The sequence below is a fragment of the Triturus cristatus genome, chromosome 2_2 (genome assembly GCF_964204655.1).
Source record: "Triturus cristatus chromosome 2_2, aTriCri1.1, whole genome shotgun sequence".
Taxonomy (NCBI): Eukaryota; Metazoa; Chordata; class Amphibia; order Caudata; family Salamandridae; genus Triturus; species Triturus cristatus.
The window spans coordinates 69123033-69137136 of record NC_140582.1 but is presented as its reverse complement, the minus strand read 5'-3'; the positions used below and the strand labels follow the sequence as shown (position 1 = coordinate 69137136).

The 14104-nt window shown below is 42.2% G+C and overlaps 1 protein-coding gene and 1 long non-coding RNA gene across 2 annotated transcripts in view; both read left to right on the top strand.

Annotated features, from left to right (window-relative positions):
* The window catches only part of LOC146861860 (zinc finger protein 10-like), a 173277-nt gene that overhangs the window by 12289 nt on the left and 146884 nt on the right, over positions 1–14104 (top strand). The window lies entirely within an intron of this gene.
* On the top strand, positions 5433–6573 carry LOC146861861 (uncharacterized). The gene is made up of 4 exons (XR_014978067.1): positions 5433–5491; positions 5587–5679; positions 5862–5957; positions 6478–6573. It is a non-coding gene; the product is annotated as an uncharacterized LOC146861861 (long non-coding RNA).

Genomic DNA, 14104 nt, shown 5'->3' with positions numbered 1-14104 from the left:
AAAGGCAACCCGATGGAAAAGGTGATTAGGCAAATCGCAGGACGATTATTTTCCTGGAAAGAGGAAGGTTTAATTGATGATGCTGAATTTAAATGTTTGAATGTTTCTAATCCTACCTTTCCTTTTATTTACACCCTACCAAAAATCCATCAATCAAAAAAGGATCCACCTGGGAGACCCATAGTTTCCAGTATTGGAAGTGTGACTGAACACTTATCTGAATTTGTAGATTGCTTCCTAAAACCTTTGGTGGTAAATTTACCATCATATATTAGGGACACAATGGATGTCCTAAATAAATTGCAGGACTTCAAGTGGGAAGGAGGAATGACACTCGTAACTCTAGATGTAGTTGGGTTGTACACTTGTATAAAAAATGACAAAGGTAAACAAGCCTTGAATCACTTTTTGAGTAGCCGCAGTGCAAGCTTGCGTGCACATTCAGAGATGTTGATCCAAATGAGTACATTGATTTTAGAAAATAATTTTTTTCTTTTTGAAGACCAATTGTTTCAACAAATAAAAGGCACCGCAATGGGTTCCAGGTTTGCTCCTTCTTACGCCAACCTCTTTATGGGGTTGTTCGAGAAGGAGCATGCCTGGGGCAAGGGGCAGCAAGATGGACGGACTGCATTTTATTTTGGGTCCGATACATTGATGATATTTTAATGATATGGAAGGGGAGTACGGTTGAACTCCAGGAATATTTTGACTTCCTAAATTTCAATGAGTTCAATGTAAAATTCACAATGAATCATAGTTCAAAGAGGTTAGCATTTTTGGATGTGGAACTATTCACAGAAAATGACATGATTAAAAGCAAACTATATAGAAAAACAACGGCTACGAATTCTATTTTATGTGCTGCGAGCTTCCATCCGAAATCAGTGGTTAAAGGGATCCCCTATGGGGAAATGATCAGATTAAGGAGAAATTGTAGCTCGGAACAGGACTTTGTAAAAGAGCTGGATGGCCTACTTAGTAGGTTATCCAATAGAGGATATAAAATTAAAGATTTACTAGAGGCACGGAAAAGAATAATGGAGGTACAGAGGGATACTACACTTGTACAAAAGAAAAGAAGGCAATTGAAAGAAAAGGTATCATTTGTGACCACGCACTGTAAGGAAAAAAATAGTATATATAAGGCCCTTAGGAAAAATTGGGGCTTATTAACAGGTGTGCCAGGACTTGTCAGTTCAATAGGGGAGAAGCCAGGAGTGATATACAGGAAATGTGCAACTATAAAAAATGTGATCACCAGGAATTATATACCAGCAGAGGCAAAAGTAGGATTGAATTGGCTACCTAAGCAACCAGGAGGCTTTTATGTGTGTGGAACTTGTAATGTTTGTGAATTGGGAATTAACAAAATTAAAGAATTCAGGTACAATACAAATAAACAGTATGTTATAAGAGAATTTATCAATTGCAATAGTACAGGAGTAGTATATGTGATAATATGTTCTTGTAAAAAGATATATATTGGTAGCACCAAAAGAACTCTAAAAATTAGATTACAGGAACACAGGCGTGCAATTGTAAATCATAATATTAGATCACCTTTGTATATGCATTTTTTTGTTCAAATCTGTTTTATTGAGTTTTTAACAGAGACATACAGAATAAAAAAAAAAACAAAAAAAAAAGTACTTTCCCAATATTCACGCATGTCGCCTCATGTCAATCATCTAATCGTGTTTTCATTACACGTCAGCTGAGCCCTTCAACATTCACGGCTCATTCGTCGCTCTGAATCGATTACATACACAACTTACAACTTACAGCTCCTTACATTAGTGCGATGTTTCATAGGTCGGTGCGCGGTTAGGCGCGACAGTCCCCTAGGTACAGTCTTTCAGTTATTTCAACGTGGGTTTCAATACAAACAGTTTGGAATCATGACAATTATAAACAGCTAACCAACTCAACATAGACCGGTGTGAGCACCCCATTTTTCACTTCCCCCCGCCCCTTCCCCCACCTCCCTTACCATGCATCACAGTATTTCAAATTGACTGTTATTTACTGGCAATAGCGACCACCGTTGTCTTCACAGATAGCTACACAAATCAACTCCCACGTGCTAACATCACGGCTGCACACGTTGAGAGGTTCTTGTATCTTCCCTCTGTCTCCGTCTTCCCCTTCAATCTAACCCCCTGATCACTCTTCCCCTGCGCTCTGCAGTGCCTGGATCAAAACCTCCCACTGGGCAGCTATGGGTTCTTTACGCAACCCCAACGTCTCCTCCCTCCCGATGGCCGTTCCCTCTGCTCAAGCCCACGCGAGCAGTGAATTTCTCCATGCCAGCGCGTGAGGCGGGTCCTGCGCCTTCCATCTCTTGGTGAGCAGTCTCTTAGCTACTATCATACCCAGGTCTATAAACCGGGACACTACCTTCGTGGCCGGAGTTCTGCGGAACAGGTGTAACAGATATACGGTCCACTCAAACGGTAGGGCACTGCCAGTGCACGCATGTAGTAACCTGCTGATTGTATGCCAGTACGTATGAAGTCGGCTACAGCTCCATAACATATGCACTATACCCACCCCCAGCTCGGCGCATCTGGGACACCCTGCATCTGTACGGTGGAAATACATGTTGATTGCCTCTGGTGTGAGGTACGCCCTATGTATAATGAACAGCTGGATCTGCCTGAACCTCATATTTCTGGGTATGCGCACTGGGCTCCCCAACACTCGCTCCCATTCCTTATCCTCCAGTGGCCTACCCATGTCAGCTTCCCACTTATGTCTGAGAGATTCCAGCGCTATCGCTGCATGGGTGCGCAGCGACGCCGCGAACCAGCGGATCAGACGCCTACCACGTCCCATAACGTGTAGGTATTGTATGGTGAGGTGCTGAGGAGGCTCTGTGGACACGTCCCCCCATTTCGTTGTCAGGGATGCAACAAGTGAGCGATGCAGAAGGAACTGTCCTGGGGGCAATCCCTCCTCCTCCATCAGCTGATCATATGACCGAAGAGCACCGTCACGGTACAGATCTCCCAGGGTGCATACATCAGCATCCCGCCAGTCCGTGAGCATGCGGGTGGTGAGTGTCCCCACCCCGCTTGGGGATCCCCCCAGCGGTAACGCCGGCGCATATGGGGTTAGAGCTCTGGTAAGAAATAGGCTTCTGCGGTAACATCTATACGCCACGCTCAGAAGAAGCGGCTCTGGCGTCGCTCGCCTGGCCGTCGGGTGAGAAAGCCCCAGGAGTCGCTCCAGTGAGTAAGGGGGTAGCGTTGAGGCAGTGTCCTCTCGGCCTCTATCCGCAAACCAGCGAGCAACCCATTGTAACTGAGCGGCTAGGTAGTAGTGCTCAAAGCAGGGTGCCGCAAGTCCGCCCTGGTCAGTCGGAAGGTACAATTTTGCTAGTGACAGCCTATGCCGGCTATTCCCCCAGATGAAGTCCCGGAGCGTTCTGGAGAACATGGCAAAAAATGCCGCAGGGACATACAATGGCAGGTTAGAAAAATAATACAGGAGTCTGGGCAGAACCAATCACCTTTGTATATGCATATAGAAGAATGTCACAATACTGAGCAAGGATTCAGATTTCATGGTATACAAAGGGTACTTCCCGGAAATAGAGGTGGGGACTGGGAACTGAGAATTAGACAGGAAGAAGCGAAATGGATCAGTAAATGCAGAGCTGTAACAATGGGTTTGAACAGTTATACTGAACTCCATTATTTTTTAACGTAATGATTGAAATTAACAACATGATCCGGAGAAAAGGTTGTGGAAGATTTCAGTTATTAATGATGACAGGAAAGCAAAGTTCTAGGAAATCTCACCAGTATTGTGTATGTTGATCTAAACTAGGAGGGGCAGCAAAAAGATGAAGAAGTGGAAGTTGAACTCAAAGAAATGGATGTAATATTTTAACGGTGATTCGAGTAAGGGCTATGGTGTGTGTTGAGGACTAAGACGCATGCAGAGACACAATAATGGCATCTAGGGGGATTTTACGGATACCAGCAGAGGATAATGATTAATGAACGTGGGCAGTGGACAGTAGAACCTAATACTTTTTCACTGGAATATTTAGTAGAGACATTTTTTAGGTGGTTAATTAATGTTTTGGATATGGATTGGTGGTCACATAATTGAGTGTGATTTGTGATGGTGTTACTTGGACTGCCTCGGTGTGGAAATAGGGCTGATGACACGGATAGAAGGGTCATGGTATGTCATGACGTACTACGATTGCCAGTATGGAATTGTGTTACTAGATCTGTTTTAGAGAATAGAATGGGGCGAATGGAGCAGTACAAGAAACCGTGATTTCAAATGGTACATGTTGATTGGACTTGACAAATAGGACGAGGTGATGTACTGTAGGAATTGGATACGCGGACTGTCTCGGTTGTAGGAGCGGCACAGACGACGATGGGATATATGCCGATTTTGCATGATAGAATATGATTTGTGATGTGTCACTATGATTGTCTCTGTTTGGACACAGGGTTGATGATACGGATAGCCAGTCCGTGGTATGTGACGACAAACCACAATGGTCAGTATAGAATCACAGCACTCAAACTGCTTGGGTTAATAAAGTGGGGTGACTGGATCAGTACAAGAGACCGGATTTGAAATGGTGCACGGTGATTTGACACAACAAATAGGACAGGGCAACACACTGCAGTGATTGGTTATTTGGACCATTTCTTTTGTATAAGTGGGGTAGAAAAAGACGGGAAAGATATTATGGCTTGGAATAATAGACAATGATTGGCTGCAGCCAACAGAGGATTGAATGAGATTGGTTGAAAATAGATGCTCCCGCAGGATTGGCAGTTACAAGATTTGGTGGTCCATGGACTGGATGATGCGGTGGACCAGAGAGGGAACAGGATATGCTAAAGCATGGTGTTTAAAATGGTGAATGAGGATTGGTTGGCATAACAGCTTGTGGAACGGTGTAGGATGATTGGTCCATGGACTGGAGGATGCGGCGGACCAGAGAGGGAACAGGATATGCTAAAGCATGGTGTTTAAAACTCCGAATGAGGATTGGTTGGCACAACAGCTTGTGGAACGGTGTAGGATGATTGGTCCATGGACTGGATGATGCGACGGACCAGAGAGGGAACAGGATATGCTAAAGCATGGAGTTTAAAACGGTGAATGAGGATTGGTTGGCACAACAGCTTGTGGAACGGTGTAGGATGATTGGTCCATGGACTGGATGATGCGGCGGACCAGAGAGGGAACAGGATATGCTAAAGCAGGGTGTTTAAAATGGTGAATGAGGATTGGTTGGCACAACAGCTTTTGGAACGGTGTAGGATAATTGGACAGAAAGACAGTGGACCAGAGAGAGAACAGGCTGATGAATGAGAAATAGCTCTCAGTGATTGGCTGGGCTGCTAGTTATATTCGGAGGAACGGGACGGGTCACTGTGTGCAGCAGTAAAGACGGAATAGACCGTGGTGAGAGACGAGCCGGGCAGTATCTACGCTTGAATTCATACAGGTACGGGGTGAGAGATTCTAGAAAGAATGTGGTGTAGAATTAAGAAATGGATAGAACAATTGGAGAATTTTTGGTCTCCTTTGTCTTCTATGCAGGAAAAGAAGTTTTTGTGGTCAATGTTGAGATTGATGAATAACATATGAGAAAATAGTCCCGGAAGAGCTCACCAAGAATTTTGGGAGAATAAGGTGAGAAGAGAGTAAATCTTGTTGAGACGGGGAGTATTGAATTGAAATTATAGGTTAATGGTAACGGCATACAAACAATGTTGGGAAATTTGACTTAATCATAAGTGGGGTATTGGGTGGAGAGTACTTAAGATAAGTTTGAACTGGGGGAGAATATCTTTTCTCCTTTGTCTTCCATGCAGGAACTATAATATTTGGTGGTCACTGTTGATATTGACGGATAACTAAATAATAAGATAAGCTCGGGAAGAGCTCATCCAGTTATTTGATAAAAGAAGGTGAGATGATTTTAAAATCTATTAGGACTAATAGTGTTAAATTGAAGTGATAGGTTTAACACAACAGCATAATTAAGATTGGGGAATAGGAATCGACTACAGTGGATGGGGGACTTGGTCAATAACATAGTAAAATTAGCGTTGTATAAAAATACATAACTAGAATAAGGTACAATGAAAGGATTTACATTGTCTGGGTGGTAGGACACTGGGGAAGGATGAGGTAAGCAGGACAGAGGATGCAATAATGTGGAAATAGATTCTAGATAAGAATGTGGGGGAATTGTTTGAGTGGTAGTGTATTGTACGAGGTGAATTTTAATAATGTGGAGCTTTTCATGATGTGTATCATGAGGATAATTGCGCAGGTGTTTGTTAAAAACTAGTAATGATTTGTCTATCTATCCTGATCTACCATGGAGATTGTTAAATAGGCAGGGAATTATGTATAAGGAATGGAGGATGTGAATTTACTTGCATATAGGATGAAAATCTGATGGAATATTTAATTATTTCACAGCCCTGATGATGTCCCAGGAGGGGAGGAAACGCGTCGGCTGTTGAGATTGTGTGAAATAAGGAATTGAAGCATTTGTTCCTTGATAGATTGATTGGAATATAAAAGGATTGAAATATAAAAGGATGGAATGATCTTTTGATGGATTGAAAGGAATCTCAATGATAAATCACCATAAAAAGGAAGTGAAGCATTTTTCCTTGATGGATTGATGGGAATTTATAAAAAAGGATTGGAACCGCCAAGGATGGAAAAAGAACTTTATTGATAAATCATCTTAAAACAACCAGTTCTATATGCAATTGGAGGAAGTACCTCAAATATACAGAGGACATTTATATGTGATACATCAGACATCTTTCTTGTTGGGAGGGAAGATGACAACTAAGAATAAAAGATGCTTATGTTTGAATCCAAAAAATTGGTGTTTGGAAATATTGTGTTGAATTGAGTGCTCCTTATTTGTATCAATTGTTTGTATTTTTCAAAGGGTTTAACGATGACCATTTGTTAAGTGAGCACTAATAGTGTAGAACATTATTGATAGCTTATATACAAAAAGCAATCGAAATTATTCCCTGTGCGCACAAGTGCGGTACCTTCATCGTTGTGGCATTTTTTGACACATAATTCCACTACACACCACATACATACACTCCATAACACATAGGTAAAAGACATTGCCATTTACAATGCCAATAGCTTTAACTCAAACGAATGCAAGACCTATTGCATTTTCAATGCTTGTTTAGTGTGTAAGCACTATTTTCTTTAAGTAGTTTCTCTTACTGCAGGCACAACATGCTTTCCTGCAACATTCAGCGTGCCATGCTCGATTTAACTTTCTAAGCAGCCCGGTACAGTGGCAGCCGCTTCTTTGCACAGGTCTTGCATTTACAAGAGTTTGAGCTATTGACATTGTACATAACAATGGCTTTTATTTATGTGTTAATTATCAAAACATATAAATAAAAGGCATTGTCATTTAGAATGCCAATAGCTTAAACTCTCACAAATGTTAGACCTATTGCATTGCAAATGCTTGTTAAGGCATGTACTCGGTGTCGGACTGGCCTGTAGGGCTGCCTAGGAGTGCTAAAAGTGCTGATCTGACAGGCCAGTGTTTGGGCTGGCCATTGTTTTGGCTGTTTGTGAGTATGTGATATGGTCCGATGGGCCCGTTTTTACTTTTGATTTTCTTATTACCACAAACATTACCTGCAGCAAGCACAAATGTATGCATTGGTCCATACTTTGCAAAACGCCCATACAGCATATCCGCAAAAGGTAAAATCTGCCCAAATTTGGATGACTTTTAAAGCTATCTGATTGGCTCATGGGGGGGGGGACACTATATTTTAGTACCCAAACCTATTTCCTGTGTCAGTCCTACCCTGATGCTACTACGTTGTTTCAAATCAGTTGAACCAATGAAACTCTTCCTAAATTTCACTGATTTACTAACAGAAAACCCAGGACTGGAAACGTGGTGTAGCGGTGACATGGGGCATCTGTTAACCATATTCATGAAAGGAGGCTTTAAACCAATGGACATAGGCGTCATCACTGTAGAACCTTAAAAACACCAGAGTACTTCCTGAGGGAGCTTGCCTCAGGAAGTAACAGGTGTTTAGAGTTGATGTGTTATTTTATTTCGTTATATTATGCCTGCAAAATTAGTAGATCAATACAGCGGCTTTGAGAAGGACCAGTAAGTACCCTCATTTTTGAACTGGCAGAGCGGACTTATAAAGGGAGCTACCCGTGCTCGGAGGAACACTCTACAGTAACATATTGAGTATTAACAAGTATGAGCTTGATTATAAGTTGCCCACAAATTGCGTCTTACCCAGGTGTATGCTTCCATGATTCACTGGCCACAAATGACTAGCGTGCAGTTTGCGCACATCAAAATGTTAAATGAAATATATTATTAAAACGTTATTCCCCAGTGCGCTTAAGAGCAAACCTCACACAAATGCTTATTATCGGGTGTACATTCCGCACTGTTATTTTGTGGTCCCATCCTAAGAGGACACCGTGGCCGCTGGATGCTGAGCATGATGTGTGCTTCACCCACAAAAAAAGTGAAAGAGTGATGGTTGTGATGCTTAAATCATTAAATCAGCCACTGATACTGGGCTGCATCCCAGTTACTTTTTTGTGTATTATGCCGGAACATACGGGGACCAGTCATATACTGATTTGGTCAACCATATTGTTATCCCCACCTTTTCCTTGACTCTCTCTCCTACTGTCTCTTTGCATGGGTCTACACTAGACCCAACACTATCCATGCCCCCCCACATCAACATTCTCTTCTAACGTTTTCCTGCGCACCCTAAAGAAGATCAAACTGATCAGGCCTCTTCTGTTTCTAAAATAAGCACCCCATGCACTCATTCTCTTGAGACTGGATCTTAGCTATACTATTCTAGAGAGCATTCTGCACATTGCTCTCATGCCCGTGAATACTGTTCTTAATGCTGCAGCTAGACTTGTCATCTACCAAGAAGTTCAACCACATCCCCCTAATCCTCACAAAGGCTTCCCATCACAACTAGAATAAAGTTCAAGTTGTGTTGTGTAGCCTGCAAAGCTGTCCATTTCGACTCATGTAGCTAACCTCTCCAACCTATGGAAACAGATGGTCACAGAGCCTCAAGAAGCAAAAATTACCTTCTCATTGACTCGTCCTCCTTCAGGACCACCCACACTGACCATCAATCCTTTTGAGGAAGCACATGAGGATTCATGTCTTGAGATTGTATCTGTTGAATATTACTTCTTTCACTTACACTTCTGTAATGTATTGCTAGTGATGCCTTTTCACAAAGCCAAATCAAGATATCTCACAATGAACACACTGCAACGCATCTTCCCACACAAAGTTCAAGCTACCATCTTGCTTGTCCTATCAAAACTAGGTCACACTAATGGTGTGTATCACAGCTCACCTTTGTTAACTATGAGTAGATTACAAAGAATCCAGAACGCTGCTGCTAGATTCCTCATACATGTAAAGCCACAAGAACACATCTCCTCTGCCTTAAGGGCCCTATACTTGTTACCAGTTTCTAAAAGATCCACCTTCAAGCTACTTTGTATCACACACAAAGCAATACATGGCAAAGAACCAATCTTCATCAGGAAAAAAACAACAGCATAAGAACCTTTGCTCAAGAGTATCTCCCTGCCTCATCATTCCTACATAGAAGAAAAAAACTATGGGTGGAGCATCTTTCTACATTCAAGCAGCCAAACTGGCATTCACTACCTACACACATACGATCTACTGGTAACCATTTTAACTTCTGAAGATTAGTTAAGACCTGGCTCTTCCTCATTTGACAACTATTCTCATAATGCAACAGTGTACCACAACAGTATTCTCGGTTATAAGAAACTATGCTTCTCACAGCATAGAGATTAAGTTGGCGTTATACATGTGTCATTGAACATTGAACTATGCTTCCTGTTATAAGCAGATAAATTTATATAAGGGAGAAATGTATGTTACACACCAAGATACATGTGTATATAGTGGCAATAGCTCCGGAAGATCTCCCTGACACTCTTGATACCACATAAGTAATAATTATTTGGGTATTGTACTTGGATATTGTATTAATGAGACCTGGACTATATAATGTACATTAGAATAACAAGGCACCAACATGGAGGCATGCACACTGTGTTTAAATATGGGAATTATGACATTACTGGAGCGGAACTGAGCTACCCGCCCCTCATTCGAATTCACCCTGCCTTTTTTCCCTTTTCTGTTTTTATAAGGTGTTGTTAGGCACTTTCTTTTCTTGTGTTTTATAGCTGTTTGATCACTGACCCTGACAATGCGATGTTGATAACATGAGTCACTGAAATTGTATTCAAGGAATGGTCATGTCCAAGTGCTGATTCTCAGTAATTGGGTCACATACTGAAACGATAATAATGGAGTACCTGTATTATGCCGTTTACTGCCGTAAATGTTAAATGTTATATGGATCAGATATGGACTATGTACACATTTGCTATGCCCATAACACTAAGCGTTTTACGAAGATTCTGATTATATGTACCCACTGGTTCGATAGATATATTCTATGCTGATCGATTGTACCATATTTGTGAAACTGTAATAAACGGATCAAATAAAAAAAGATACATGTGTATATAAGACAATGTCATAATTGCTGCATCTATGTACATGTAGGTGCATATACAGAGGAGATTATGCCTGCTTCCAAAACTTTAAGAAATGTCGTGAAAAAATGTGCATAGTTAGCTACAGGATAAATGTGCACACCTGACCATATCAATATTGCTGCTTCTGTGCACATATGCGTTTTTATATAGAGGGGTTTTCCCCAGCTAATAAAACCAACCAAGTGTCATGTGCATATAAGTATGTATAATACAATGTCATTTTATTTTGCTATAAACCTATCACAACCAGTACAAAGAATGGAAAAAAAATATTACTAATCTATTAACTTCCAATCTTCGGTTCTGGAGTATTGTGCTACTAGCCGCAAAGCGATTATAACGCCCCGTTTAGGGTAGTAAGCACTATATAAATACTATTTGCAATTACATGGACCCTTCTCTGTCCTCTGGCTCCTTCCCGTTCTCTATCCCCTTTTACTTACCTGCCCACATATCCTTCTCCCCAGCTGCCTCTCGACTCTTTGCCTTCTCATGCCCCCTTTCTTTACCCACCCACATCTGTGTTCACCCATGATCCTCTTTCGCCCTTGATATTTACTCTGAAATCACTTTTTACTTCATTCTCCTCCAACTGCCTTCCTCAACACCTCCCTTAATTTTCCCTACTCTCCTCCTTCACTCCCCAATTAGAGGATGGCATGACGTTGAGGGTCTTACTCTTGCATCTTTCTGGCATGGAGGTACTCTCAACTTTACTGTTGTTTCTGAACAGTGGTACAGATAACAGCCATGCGCCACTCAGTAGGCACTTTGGGACTCAAATCATTACAAAATCATACCACACCAAATGAAGTTGGCATAAAAAGAGCGGATTGACAACTTTGATTGGCGATTGAGAAAGATGATCACAAAACACCCACCATGAACAACATCTCAGGTGACTAGCCTACTATCTTTCCAAGCTTGACCTCATTGCAGGTTACCATCAGCTGCACCTCCCAGAACATGTGAGATGCATCACTACCTTCTTCACATATTTGGGCCTGCAACAATATCCAACTCCGAGCTTTGGAGTATGATCTGCTGCAGCAGTTTTCTAAAGGGCCATAACGGAGAACCTGCCCACCTTCATTAATTACATGCTGATGTATGCCATGTCGTAGAGAATGCATCATAAATGTTAGAGAGTGGTGCTTAAAAGGCTTCATGAAAATGGACTTGTGGTAATTTATACACAGTTATTCGTTTCTGAAGCCCAGTGTGGAATTTATGAGAAACATCTTACTGGCTGATGGAGTCAGTGCAGAGACAGACTATGTGAATGATGTGAAAGTGACATGTGCACTGACAACGGCTGACCGTTCGTAAGGTGACAGTTTGTCGAGACATTGCCATCCGCTTTGGGAGGTTTTGGACGCAACTCTCTCAAACCATTATGAGGACTACCGCCTAGACAATAATAAATGGAAGTAAAGAGATGAGTGTAAAGCCATCCATGTGTTAGACGGACACTCCTAGCGGACACATGGACACATCAGTGATACTTATCAGGTTCATCAAATGTGCAGGAAATTAAAAAAAAGACGTTTTTCTCAAAACATGAGTCTTTTTCACACTTTAATTCAGGTTTAGGAGCAAATGGAACAAAAAGGACAAACAAGGCGTTCTCTTCATACAAAGAACCTCAGGACCATAGCAACTCTCACAGGTGTCAGTGGGATGTACCTTATCTCGTATCTCATTAAATGTCCACAGGTCCTGCTCTTTTGTGTAGGAGTTTGCGGGAGTATTGTTAACTCCGAATTTGCTTCCAGTGGACATTACAGGCAAGTTCTGGCAACAGACATGTCCTCTAATAAGAACATTATTAACAGGAGCTGATTCTGCTATTGCAGTATGTTTACCCTGATGTTATGTTCAGGGCCAATGGAATTATTGGATTGTGCGTCCGTAGCGATTTTCACATAATTGTACATTTGCTGCATTTGCCATATAATTTGTCATCTGCTGCATAATCTGCAGATGTAAATAAAAAAAATATGTTCCTAGCTCAAACGGTTCAAAAGTTACTGACACATGTTGCCGCACAGTGGAACGGCTTTTGCAAAGATTGCCCCCCTCGCAACCATCGTCGGGAACCACAGGTTCAACATCATCTCATACACAAACGACACCCAGCTGATCCTCTCCCTCACCAACTAATCCAACATCACCAGACACAATTTCCAAGAAGGGATGAAAGCCATCGCCACCTTGATGAAGAACAGTTCCCTGAAACTCAACTCAGACAAGACAGAAGTCCTCATCCTAGGCTCCACCCCTCAGCATGGAACGAATCCTGGTGGCACTCCACCATTGGAAATCCCTGCCACCCCGACAGACCATGCACGAAACCTCTGCATCATACTAGACTCATCACTCCCAATGAACCGCGAGATCAGTACAGACTCCTCAACCTGCTTGAACACCCTCCGCATGTTTCGAAAGACCTTCAGATAGATCCCAACCCAATCCAGAAAAATTGTCACGCACGCACTCATCAACAGCAGACTAGACGATGGCAACGCTCTCTACGCCGGAGTCAACAAGAAACTCATTAGCAAACTCCAGACTGTCCAGAACGCCGCAGCCAGACTGATGCTCGACATCCTCCGTCGCAGTCACATCACCCAACATCTCTGTGATCTCTACTGGCTTCCAGTTGAAAGAAGAATAACCTTCAAACTCCTCACCCACGCATACAAAGCCCTTCACAAAACCGGACCCACATACCTGAACAGCCACCTCTCCTTCCACGCACCCAAAATATACCTCCGGGCTGCCGAGAGCTGTGAGAACTGGCCATCGTACCAAATATCAGCAAGACTAGAACGGGAGGAAAGTCCTTCTCCTACCTTGCAGCAAAAGTCTGGAACATCCTCCCCCTCCACCTCTGGCAATCTCCCACACTGCCCCAGTTCAGGAAGGACCTCAAGACCTGGCTTTTCGGTTGACCCCAGCACTCAACGGAGCCACCCCCCCTCCGCCTCTACGTCTTGAGACCCTCACAGGTGAGTAGTTGCGCTTTACCAACCCTCATTGATTGATTGAAAGATTGACTGGTCATCTTTTTGTTGCTTATTGCTATATTTTGGTGTTAAACAGGTACTAATAGGGTACACACAATCCCAAGGCAGTATTAACAAGTGTAAAAAGTAGAAAACAATGAAGTTCGACTATCAAAAAATGTGCCAAATGACACCACCATAATTTGGCATTTTTGCCGCTTAATTTACTCAATCCTGGTTAATAATTCCAGTGGCCATGGGTAAGGATACTTCAATTAATCAGCCTTATATATCTAGCAATAGAAGTCTGCATATATTTGACAGTAGTTGTCAGTCAAACAATTGGGTGCATGTATTTGATCAAATTGTTAACTGTTTCTTGTGTGTTTACCGTGCTACGTAGCTGTAAGCCT